The 11,634-nt window shown below is 50.4% G+C and overlaps 1 long non-coding RNA gene across 1 annotated transcript; it reads left to right on the forward strand.

Annotated features, from left to right (window-relative positions):
* The first annotated feature begins 4,968 nt into the window (after positions 1-4,968).
* On the forward strand, positions 4,969-9,370 carry LOC122187170. Its single transcript, XR_006181251.1, has 2 exons — positions 4,969-5,360; positions 8,972-9,370. It is a non-coding gene; the product is annotated as an uncharacterized LOC122187170 (long non-coding RNA).
* Positions 9,371-11,634: the final 2,264 nt, after the last annotated feature.

The following is an 11,634-nucleotide window of genomic DNA, read 5'->3' on the forward strand; positions in this document are numbered from 1 at the left end:
CAGAGAGCAGATGTGATCTTGCTCTATTTTTCTCCTGCTTAGCCCTCTTCTGCTGGTTCCTGAGCATTACCTCATCTGTATCTTTTTTTTCTTCATCTCTTGGTTTGATCAGCACTGTTCCTTGCTCTGATGAATTGTTTCGTTGATCTCCTTTTCCCATAGCAAGAGTAGAAGTGTTGGATATCCGTGTTGGTATCTGCCCATCCATTTGAGAAGGATGGGTGGGGGTAGAAGATTGAAAGGAAAAGGAAAATATGATCTTAAATGTTACAACAGGGTAAAAGCTGAACTCTGCCTCATTACCATTCACAGTTTAAAGGGACATAGGTGTCCTGAATGCTTCAGGGGGACCATCAGGGTCTATTCTGGGGCCGTTTGGGACCGTTTTAGTCAAATAAACGCGATTTTGCGCAAAACAAATCGCAAAACTAGGCGGAGGTGCCCCGCAGCAAAACGGTGCCCTCAACCAAGATGGCGGCACCCTGCAGCAGGGCAGTGCCCACAAACAAGATGGCGGCAGCGCAGGAACGGCTTCCGGACATCTCTTCCGCACACAGGATTCCCCCGGCTGCTCCATGCGCAGGCGCACTGCGGGCAGCTCTGTGGGGCGCGGCCTTGCGTGACCCGGCAGCGGATGGAGCAGGGAAGCGGAAGTGGTATGGGGGAGGGGCGGAGAGAAGGGCCTGTGTGTTTGGAGTGGGGGTGAGTGGTGTGTCCCTGTGGTTTCATTTCGTGGTCATTTTGGGGTTGTTTGGGCCTTTCGGAGGCTGCTTTGGTTTTGGGCTGCATTGGAGTCATTTTAGGGCTCTTTTGGAGTAATGTTGTAGGCAAAACCGTCGTGCAGTGGGTGAGCAGTCAGTGGGGTTCCGTCCAGCGGGGGGGGTCTCTGCCGGGCTCCCCTCTAGGGCCGGTTCTTTTCATTGTCTTTATAAATGGCGTGGTTGGACAGGAAGGTGTTCTGAGCAAGTTTGGTGACAGTGCTTAATAGGGAGGGGAGAAGCAGAGGAGGCTGAATGGCGGCCTCATAACTTTTGTGTACGTGTAGGACCCCAAATGAATGCAACCCCCCCCCCCCAAACAAAAGGCACCAAAAAAAGGCCCCAAATGGGATCAAAACGGTCCCAACAGACTCAAAACTATCCCAGAATGACCCCCCAGCAGCCCCAAGTTAACCTCAAAGTGGTCCCAGATAGCACCAAATTGTCTACAAACAGCCCCAAGTAACACCAAACAACCGTCAAAAGGGACCTCAGATGGCCCTAAAATTATCTCAAAAACCAGCTTGAAATCACCCCAGATGAGCCCAAAATGTTTAAAATCAGCCCTAATATGGCCCAGATGGATCCAAAATGACCTCAAAAGCACCCTTCAAGGTAAAACCGAAATGATCCCCTGCCAGAAAAGCTCCGAAATGGACCCCAAATTCCGCCTCCCCCTCCCACCCCAGCGGAGCAAAGCAGAACTCTACCTCCCCTTTCCCCCCCCCCCCAGGTGCCACCTCCAGGATCCAAAAGTGGGTGTCAACCCCCATGGCAGGGGCAGGGCCCCCATAGGGTCCAATAAGGTGAGTCCATCCCACCAGGTGCAGCAGATCCTGCAGAGTTGAGAGCAGCTCAGAGGTGGGGGTTCCTTCTAGGAGAGTGAAAGAAGACATGAGGAGGCTGAAGTGTCCCAGAGACCCTTCTCTGAAAAAAAAAAAAAAAAAAAAAAAAGGGAGAGACCTCCCCACAGAAACCAATAACCAATATATGTAGGGGTCCATTTCCCCACCCCTCAAATAAAAAAAAGAAATGAGGAGACTCCCCCCAGGAATCCCAATACGTGTAGGGACCCCTTCCAGGAGCTCCAAAACAGGGGAGGCCTCCCTTGATGACACCAGTAATCAAAGGAATCCCACCCCAAAAAACTGAGAAGACCCCTATTATCTATAGGGACCTCCCTTAATTACTCCAATTAAACATGAGCCCTTTCCCCCCATGGACTACAAAACCTGTAAGGACCCTTCCCTCCCCCCCTCAGGGACCCTGATAAGACTCTTCCCCTCAGCATCCACTGCCTGTGCTGTCTGCTGCCACCACAGCTCCTCCAGCAGCCAGCGTGTGCCCCACTGCCCCAGGTCCATGGGATGCGACTGCTCCAAATCTACTCCAGGGGGCCTGAGGGAGGACAAAATAACCCCAAAACACTAGTAGGATCCCCCTTCCCCCTCTAAAAAAAGAGGAACTAGGAACTGGGAGCACCCCAAAAGTGGTGTGTCCATACGCTCCTCCAGTAACACAGACTTCTGGGGCTGCTTCCCCTACATAAAGACTGCCCCTCCCCAAAAAAGGACCCTATGGGAAGTGGGAAGGTCACATAGGAGCCTATGGGAGTTCCCTAGATGTCCCCCACCCCAGAAGGGGTTTCAGGGACTCCATAGGATTCCCTATGTGCCCCCCTAAAAGTAGACCCCCCAGTGCCCCGCATGGCAAAAAGAACCCCATCAGAGTGGAAGTCCCACAGTGGGCTAAGCTGATCCCCCAAGTGCTTCCCAGCCCAAAAAGGACACCATGGGGTGGGGATTTTACAAAGGTCTGGGGGGGTTCCCCAGATGCCCCCCAAACCAAAAAGAAATCCATGGGAGTAGAGGATGCCAAAGGTGTCTATGAGCATTGTCCAAGTGCACCCCACCCCAAAAGGATCCCTTGAGGGGGGAGGTCCACAGGGCTCCATGGAGATTCCCTGGGCACCCTCCAGACCAAAAGGAGGCCATGTTCCCCCACCCCTCTCCCATGGGAGTTGACGGCTCCCTTTGGGGCCTATGGGGGCTCTCCAGATGCCCCCCTCCACCATGACAACCCCCTACAAAGCCCCCCATTGTTCTATATTGACCTTCTCCTTTTTTTTGGGGGGGGGAGGTGGGGGTGGGGTGCGTTCCACTGCTCCCACTCTTGAGAAGGAAGAGCAGCTCAGCAGCATGTCCTCGGGGTAGGGGGTGTCTGGGAGGGGTGAGGGCAGCAGCCTCAGGAGATTTCTCACCCAGCAGCAGCGCCGTGAAGGTATGATGCCCCAGATCTATGTGGTCACCTGGTGGAGGCTGAGGAGGTGACATTCTGGGGGAGGATTTGGGACATTTGTTTGGTTGGCATTTGTGTGTGTGTGTGTGTGCTTTTGGAAGTTATTTTGGGGGTCTTAGGGAGCCTTTTGGATGAGTTGGGGGTTATTTTGGGAGTTTGGGCATTATTTGGAGGAATCTGAGGGGGGCTTTAGAGGTCATTTTGGGGTATTTGGGGATATTTGGGGATTATTATGTGGGAATTGGGGCAATTTGGGGGAGTTTGGGGGCACTTAAAGTTTACATTAGAAAGGGCTGGGGTGATTTGAGTTTATTGCAGTAGTTGGGGGAGATTTGGGGGCGTTAGGGGTATTCTGGCATATTTACGAGGCAATTTGGGGGTTATTTTAGGGGTTTTTATGACATTTGTGGGTGATTTTAGGGGGTTTGAGGCCATTTTCATGTTATTTTGTTGGGATTTGGGGCATTTGGAAGTTATTTAGGAGGACATGGGCATTTTGGAGTAGACTTGGAGGGGGCTGAGGCATTTGGGAATTATTTGGGGGCTTTTGGATTATTTGGGGGCATTTTTTGAGTTATTTGGGGAAGAATTATGGACATTTGGGGATATTTGGGGGGGTATCTGGAGGTGTTTTGTGGGGTGGGAGGGCTGTACCTACAGGATGAGCTCCAGCACATTGTGGGGCCGGGAGGGGGGAGGGGTGCAGACCACCACCATCCACCTGAGGACCAGTGCCATCAGCCCTGCCACCAACTGTGCCACACACTGCTCAGGGGAGATGGGGGGGTTGGCACAGGGGGCTCCCCCCTCACAGCCCTGTGTGTGTCCCCAAGATGTCTCCATATCCTCTATGTCTCCCAGTGACCCCATGCCCCCCTGACAACATCTCCATGTGCCCACCCTTACCTCCAGGGCCCCTTTATGTCCACCAGACCACCCTCACGTGCCCAGAGCCTCCCTCCCACTCATGTCCCCCACTGTTCCCGTACTCCCCCAGAAGACCCCCCATACGCATCTCTGGGACTGCTCCAGGTCTCCCAATATCCCCATTTGCCTTCACTTCAGGCCTGCCCAGGTCACCTGATGACCCCTCCCCTTCCCCTACCCGGACCACTCATTCCCCACAGAACCCCCTAGACCTTCATGGCTCCTCTATTTTACTTTGGGGCCCTCCATGCCCCCCCATAGCCTCCGCACCCATCCCTTTGGCTCCCTACTAGCCCTTCCTCACCTCTGGCCCCCTTGACCTGTATGACCCTCCCACGCCCTGCACCCCTTGCCCCGTCTCCCCCCCTTGCCTCTGCCCTTTGCTGCCCTGTCCTCCTGCAGGAGAGGAGGGCGGGATGGTGTGCTGCATGCAGGAGCTGTTGGGCCACCATGGAAGTGGCTGGTGCCAATGTAAAGCACAGTGTTGTCTTTGAGTCTCTACATCCAATAAAGAAGAGGGAACCGCCCATGGGGCAAGAGGTGCACTCTGTACCCACCCAACACGGTGTCTGGGGCCAAACCTGATGGTTCGGTTCGTTCCAAACCCCTTCTACACATACCCAATGGCTTGCTCCGTTCTGATCCCCCCACACCCAATGGTTCCCTCCATTCTGCGTCCCACGTACACCCAGTGACTCACTCCATTCTGACCCCTCCCACCCAATGCTTTGTTCCATTCTGACCCCCCTGCACCCAGTGGTTCACTTCATTCTGATCCCTGCCCCCCCCCTTCCTCACACACACACAGTGGTTTGCTCCATTCTGGCTCCCTCCACTCTCAAGCCATTCTATGACTTCTATGAAACTGGGGACTATGGGGGGGGCGGAGGGGGACGACTGGGGCTTAAGTGGACAGTTTAGAGCCGGAGGGGGGAAACTCAGGGGTCAGCTGAAGGTTTAGGGGCGATCCTGGGGGTCTCCGGGGTCTCCTACCTACGAGGCGCTGTCCCGGTGCTGAAACGCGCCGCCGCCGCCGCGGCGCTGTTGGGCTCCTGTTGATGTTCGCCGATTAATGTCAACGAGCCGGGTTTGTTGTTGTTGTTCTTTTGTTTGGTTTTGTTTGGTTTTGTTGTTTGTTTGCTTGTTTGTTTGTTTCTTCATGGAGGAATTCCGTTCCACATCTCTGCTTCTGATGTCTTCTCAAAGTGTTCATCAGAGAGTGGTGGTGAAATTTTGCTGTTCCTGCATTTCATCCTTGAAAACAGTTGTTCACAGATGTGCATACTGCCAAAAAGCAATGGCAGGAGAACGTCATGACTGTGAAGCGGGGGATCTTGTTCTCTGGCAAGACAGGTGTTTTGCAGTTCTGATGAAGAGGTACGATCCCTGTTCTGAGTTGAAAATCTGATTGCAATTCAATATGTTCCATTTGAAGATTGGCAGGTGATATATTTATGGTGACTGGAAATTACCCGTTCCACTGCATGTCCTGTGCATCTATTGCAACTTCACACCTGGGAGGGATCAGGACCACATGTTGTCCTGCTTCACACTCACACAGTGATTAAAGTGAAAGGAGTCTACTTAGCTGGAATCAGTAACTCTGTTCTCTGCACTTGCACACTGCATTCTTCCTTACATTTCCATTCCAGGGAACAGAGAACCTTAGTGTGGTGGTTTAATAGCAGCAGGGAGCTCAGCACCCTGCTCACCCCTGGCCCCTTCAAAACAGAATGGGGAGAATATATGATGAAAAGCTGACAGCCTGCAAAGTAAGTTAAGGACAGGGGAGCAAATGCACTGGCACGCACTGAGCACTGGCAAAAGAGGCGCAGCAAAGGGACGGTTAACTTACAGCTTTTTGACAGCAGGTGGGAAGCCTGGGCTAGCTTTGGAGCTGGATCTTACTTCAAACATGGTGCTTTTTGAGGAGGGAGTCAGTAGGACACAGCAAGGAGCAGCAGCTCCTGAAGGCTTGAGAAGCCAAAAACAATAACTCAGGCATAGGCCAGCAGCCTTGGATCCATCCCATGGTCCCTGCACATGGGGAGCACAATGGGTTCCATTTCTCAGGAGGGGCAATAGGAGTTGAGAAAGAGCCCAAGCAGCATGCATGTCTGCAAAGTCCATTCCAGACTCCTTTCTGCAAGGAGCACACGCTGAAAAGTCCTCCAGATGTGAATACAGTCTGCATGTGAAAATGAAGAAGAAATCGATGGTGGGGGAGTTGGGAAATGTAAATGCCAAAGCATTGTTGATGAAGATGAGTTCAGCTGGCATGCATGCAGCAGGAGCCTTCAGGCCTGTACTGTTGGTTGATATGGGCAACTGTCACACTTCATTTTTAGGTACATCTCAGTTGGCCCTCAGCAGTGGAGCCAGGAGTCTGCCCCAAGTTTGAGACACATTTTTTGTCTTTGATCTGTTTTGGTGAGAGTGGTTTGAGTTGGGTTATTTATATAGAAACATTTAGATTTGGTGGGAAATTTTGGTGGTAGCTGAACAGTGGGTCTGGATAATCTTGGAGCTCTTTTCAACCTTGGTGATTCTGTGATTTGTCTTTGACAATTTGTGTCAACGTTTCATCCATCCTCTGCTACCATTCTGTCTTCAGTGAAAAAGCTCCCCCTCGGGAATCTGAGACCCTGGAGATTAGTGAGAGGATCTGGGGAATGGAAGACCCCCCTTCTGTCAGGGAAGAGGTGGTCCGGGAGCGCCTAGGCAACATCAATGTTCAGAAATCCATGGGACCCGATGGGATTCATCCACGGGTGCTGAAGGAGCTGGCAGAGGTGATTGCTGAACCGCTTTCGGTCATCTTTGAGAAGTCTTGGAAGACGGGGAAGGTGCCTGAAGACTGGAAGATAGCCAACGTCACCCCGGTCTTCAAAAAAGGCAAGAAGGAAGACCCAGGCAATTATAGGCCAGTCAGCCTCACCTCTGTCCCTGGAAAGGTGATGGAACAGCTTGTACTGGATGTCATCTCCAGACAACTGGAAGAAGAGGAGGTTATCAGGAGTAGTCAGCACGGGTTCACAAGGGGGAGGTCGTGCTTGACCAACCTGGTAGCCTTCTATGATGTTGTCTCTGGCTGGGTGGATAGGGGGAGAGCAGTGGATGTAGTCTACCTTGATTTCAGCAAGGCATTTGATACTGTCCCCCATGACGTCCTTATAACAAAGCTGAGGAAGTATGGGATAGATGAGTGGACAGTGAGGTGGGTTGAGAACTGGCTGACTGGCAGAGCACAGAGGGTCGTTGTTGGTGGTGCAGAGTCCGGTTGGAGGCCTGTAACTAGGGGTGTTCCTCAGGGGTCTGTGCTGGGTCCGATCTTGTTCAACATCTTCATCAATGACCTTGACGAGGGGATGGTGGCCACCCTCAGCAAGTTTGCCGATGATACAAAGTTGGGAGGATTGGCTGACACGCCTGAAGGCTGTGTTGCCATTCAGCAAGACCTGGATAGGCTGGAGAGCTGGGCAGAAAAAAACCGGATGAGGTTTAACAAAAGCAAGTGTAGAGTCTTGCATCTGGGGAGGAATAATTCCATGCACCAGTACAGGTTGGGGGATGACCTGCTGGAGGGGAGCTCTGCGGAAAGGGACCTGGGTGTCCTGGTGGATGACAGGTTGGCCATGAGCCAGCAGTGTGGCCTTGTGGCCAAAAAGGCCAATGGCTTACTGGGGTGCATTAAAAAGAGCGTGGCCAGCAGGTCGAGGGAGGTGATCCTCCCCCTCTACTCTGCCCTGGTAAGACCTCATCTGGAGCACAGCATCCAGTTCTGGGCTCCCCAGTACAAAACAGACAGGGATCTCTTGGAAAGAGTCCAGCGGAGGGCCACGAAGATGGTGAAGGGCCTGGAGCATCTCTGCTATGAGGAAAGGCTGAGTGAACTGGGTCTGTTCAGCCTTGAGAAAAGGAGACTGAGAGGGGACCTGATCCAGGTCTATAAATATCTAAGGTGTGGGGGGCAGAATGGCGAGGCCGGACTCTTTTCAGTGGTGAGTGGAGACAGGACAAGGGGAAACGGCCAGAAACTGCAGCATAGGAAGTTCCGCACAAACATGCGCAAGAACTTCTTTACAGTGAGGGTGACGGAGCACTGGAACAGGCTGCCCAGGGAGGTGGTGGAGTCTCCTTCTCTGGAGATGTTCAAGACCTGCCTGGATGCCTACCTGTGTGACCTGGTGTAGGGAACCTGCTTTGGCAGGGGGGTTGGACTCGATGATCTCTGGAGGTCCCTTCCAACCCCTACAATTCTGTGATTCTGTGATTCATGTACAATACAGTGATAAGCAATAGATAGAACAATGTTAGAGTTAGTAGAATCAAAACTAGGTGAAGCGTGGAATTAAAAGCTCTTGTTGCCATTGATGACATCCTTCTTCACTCTTCCTGGACATGGTGTATCTCTTCTGTCATGAGGAATGGTGATTACAGGTTTTTCTCCATTATTTCAGATGCATTCTAGCAGTTGGCACAGGTCATCATAGCCGTAGCTAGTTCACTAATATAAGATTCGTTCTGATGGGACTGGAAAGGTGTTGGCATCAAATACTCAATATATAATTAGACTGAAGCAATTGATATGATGTAACTGGAGCTGAATCATTCAAGTTGTATCCCATAATTTTAGTAAAACTGTTACCAAAAATCATAACCAAGAACACTCCAAACCAAATGAAGGCTTAGAAAGCCAACATCAGTTTATTGCAGTGCTGGGTGCATGGAGGATTCCTCCTCCTTGCATGCAGGCCGAGGGATGAAAGCAAGCTCAGTATATACACTAAAAAATGAATATTCTCACAATTCTGGAGAAGTGCTTGCCTGTTTCCAGGAAGTCTAATGCATGTTCTAAGACATTGCAAAACTGCCTCCAGCAAGGCGCTGAATTGGGGGAAGGGTCTCAGGTGAGCTCTCTCTTTGCCTGTGTATAGAACTGATGTTGAGAAACATCCTTTTTTTTTTTTTTTTTTTTTCTTCCCCAGGAATATTTCTCTTTGGAGCCTCTTTGGTGCCCAGCCTTGCTTATCTTGTCTGCCCTTGCCCACCTCTCCTGGGGCTGCCAGGCCTCTGGCTCCAGTCAGAGCTGGCTGCGTTGAGGACAGAGCAGTGCTTCCCCTGTGCTTCCTGCCAGGAGGAGCAGCTCTGCTGCCATAGGCAGCTCTCCACACGCTGGGGTTACCTGACGGCCTCGTCCCAGGGACGCTGCCTCAACTTGGAAGCAGCCGAAGAACAAAGCTTTTACCGCCTCTTCTTGTCAACGGGACCTTCAGACTGAGCTTCCTTCTTTGCAGCGCTGCCCTGCGCCTTCTTGGCCCTGGAGAAAGCCTCACGGGGCACAGAGAGGCAACAACCTCTTCAATAAAAGCACAAAGTTAAACCAACCCAGCACAAACGTGCTGTTTGGAAGTGAGAGTATTTTGGAGCTGCTTTTATTTCCCAATATCCTTGTCTGAGCAAAGAGCCTCTGTAGAGGCAGAGCAGTCTCAGTGCCAAGGCAGGAAACAGCTGGAAGGCAGAGAGCACTGCCCAGCCAGCGTGATCCTGGGGGCATCGCAGGGTGCCAGGGAAGGGGATGGGGGTGCTTTGCTCCAGGGCTCCCCTTGTCACTTAGCCCAGGAGGCATCAGCTCCGGATGGCATCAGGCAGCTGCTCTGGATTTTGCCGTGAGATGGAAGTGCTTTCCCTGCCCCTGGATAAGGAGAATTAAACAGTGAAAACCCACATGGACCCCATTGCAGTTGGGTTGCTGCTCAATTCCCACCCCTTTCTGCCCTGCTCTCCCCATGGGGAAGCACAACCATTCCTCCAGTGCCAGGAGAGACCACAGCACAGACGTCACGAGCTGGCAGACACACAAGGATGTCACAATTACACATGGGCACGTTTTATTCTCTTGATGCACCATTTCTGCTCAACAGCCAAAGCTTTATGGATTCAAAACCAGTAGCCTTCTCCCCCTCCCACTCACCCACCCACACTTTTTTGCCTGCATATCCCCTTTACCACCTCTCACCCACTCTTAGATTTCTAATTTGAGTATTATATCTGTTTGGAGTCTGTCTCAGAAGAAGCCAACAGACAACTCATTCTTTTTTTTTTTTTTTTTTTTTCCTCCCAAGAACCATATAAATTACATGCAAAACATTGTACATAGAGATTAATATCAAAATGCAATACAGATCAGGTGCACTTTAAGCTGGACTCTAGGATATGGCAAACACACCAGGGTACATAGTTTTGAAACCACCTTTTTTTTTCTTTTTTTTTAATGTCATGCATACCACATAATATTCAGTCTTTTGTTTTATATTTTTCTGTTTTTATACAAAAATACCAGTGCTTATTATACTAGTTACTGGAAAAGAAAAAAAACTCAGCTCTGAGTGCCCTCTTCAAATGAAAATTTTGTCGTGAGAGAGCTGGATAAATATATATATATACACACACACACACAAATGTTGTTTTAATACTGTATATATATATATATATATATAAATATATATATACACACACATACATATATATAAATATATATATATAATTAAGGGTAGGAAATAAACTAAAGGCAGTTCCAGCCATGGGCTTCTTCGAACAAAAACCGGTTTTCTTTTCATTGAGCAGGACGATGAGGGAGGCAGGGAACAGCCCTGGCAAAGAGGCGGCGGGTAGGAAGAGCTGCGTGCCACAAACGGCCCCTGTGCTCCGGGGTGACGATGGCACGGCGGCCGGACACAGCGGCGAGGAGCAGCTGCTGGTGCTAGGAGCTTCCTTCCCCGCAGGGACGCGCGGTGGAGCTGCTCCGTCCCCGCAGCCCCTGGCACGGAGGTGCGCTCCCTGGGGCTGGGAGGGGGCTTTCCCCTTGGCCCCGAGTCCTGGCGCAGCAAGCAGCAGTCCTAGAGGGGTTGAGCACTGCAGGACTCGGCCACGGAAAGCCAGAGGCTGCCCATGCTAAAATGCAGTTTATTTATTTTTTCCCTTCTTGAGACTGTTTCAAAATTCTCCTCGATGCTTATTGCACAAAACCTTTGAAAATTAAGTACAGCCCCTGTGTAAATCAAAGAAAACCTCATCACAGAATGCAAATGCCTACGAATGGCTGTTCGGCACTGCACACAGGACGTGATGTAATGTCTTTGGTACCAATCTGCCCATTTACTTCATGGAAAACACCACCACCAGAGACCCTGTCATTAAGAACTGGATGCAAAATTATGTTCAGAGTGTTTTAATAATGAAGCATTCCAAGGCAAGTTAACACAGATCACAGGGTATGATTTCAGTTCCTGTCTGGCAATGGCACTCATCGCAGTTCAAACAAAGTGAAAAACAAAATCTCCCCCTCTTCCAAGGCATGTCGCAGAGTCCCCACAGTCCATGCTGCTGCCCATGCCTCTCCAGCAGAGCACCCATCTCCCCATATGTTTGTTTGTTTTTATAATGTCCTCAATAACTTAACCCAATAATCGTCTGCTGCCAGTATATCATTGAAACCAAATAAGAAAAAATACTTTACATGAAAGATGTATGCACAATAAATGGCTTACCTTAAGCAACCAGCCATACCAACATGATTTATATATATATATACACACATATAAATATATATATATATATATATATATATATATATATATATATATATATA

This window comes from Lagopus leucura, unplaced genomic scaffold, assembly GCF_019238085.1.
Source record: "Lagopus leucura isolate 7727_CA_CO unplaced genomic scaffold, USGS_WTPT01 Super-Scaffold_100043, whole genome shotgun sequence".
In the NCBI taxonomy this organism is placed as follows: domain Eukaryota; kingdom Metazoa; phylum Chordata; class Aves; order Galliformes; family Phasianidae; genus Lagopus; species Lagopus leucura.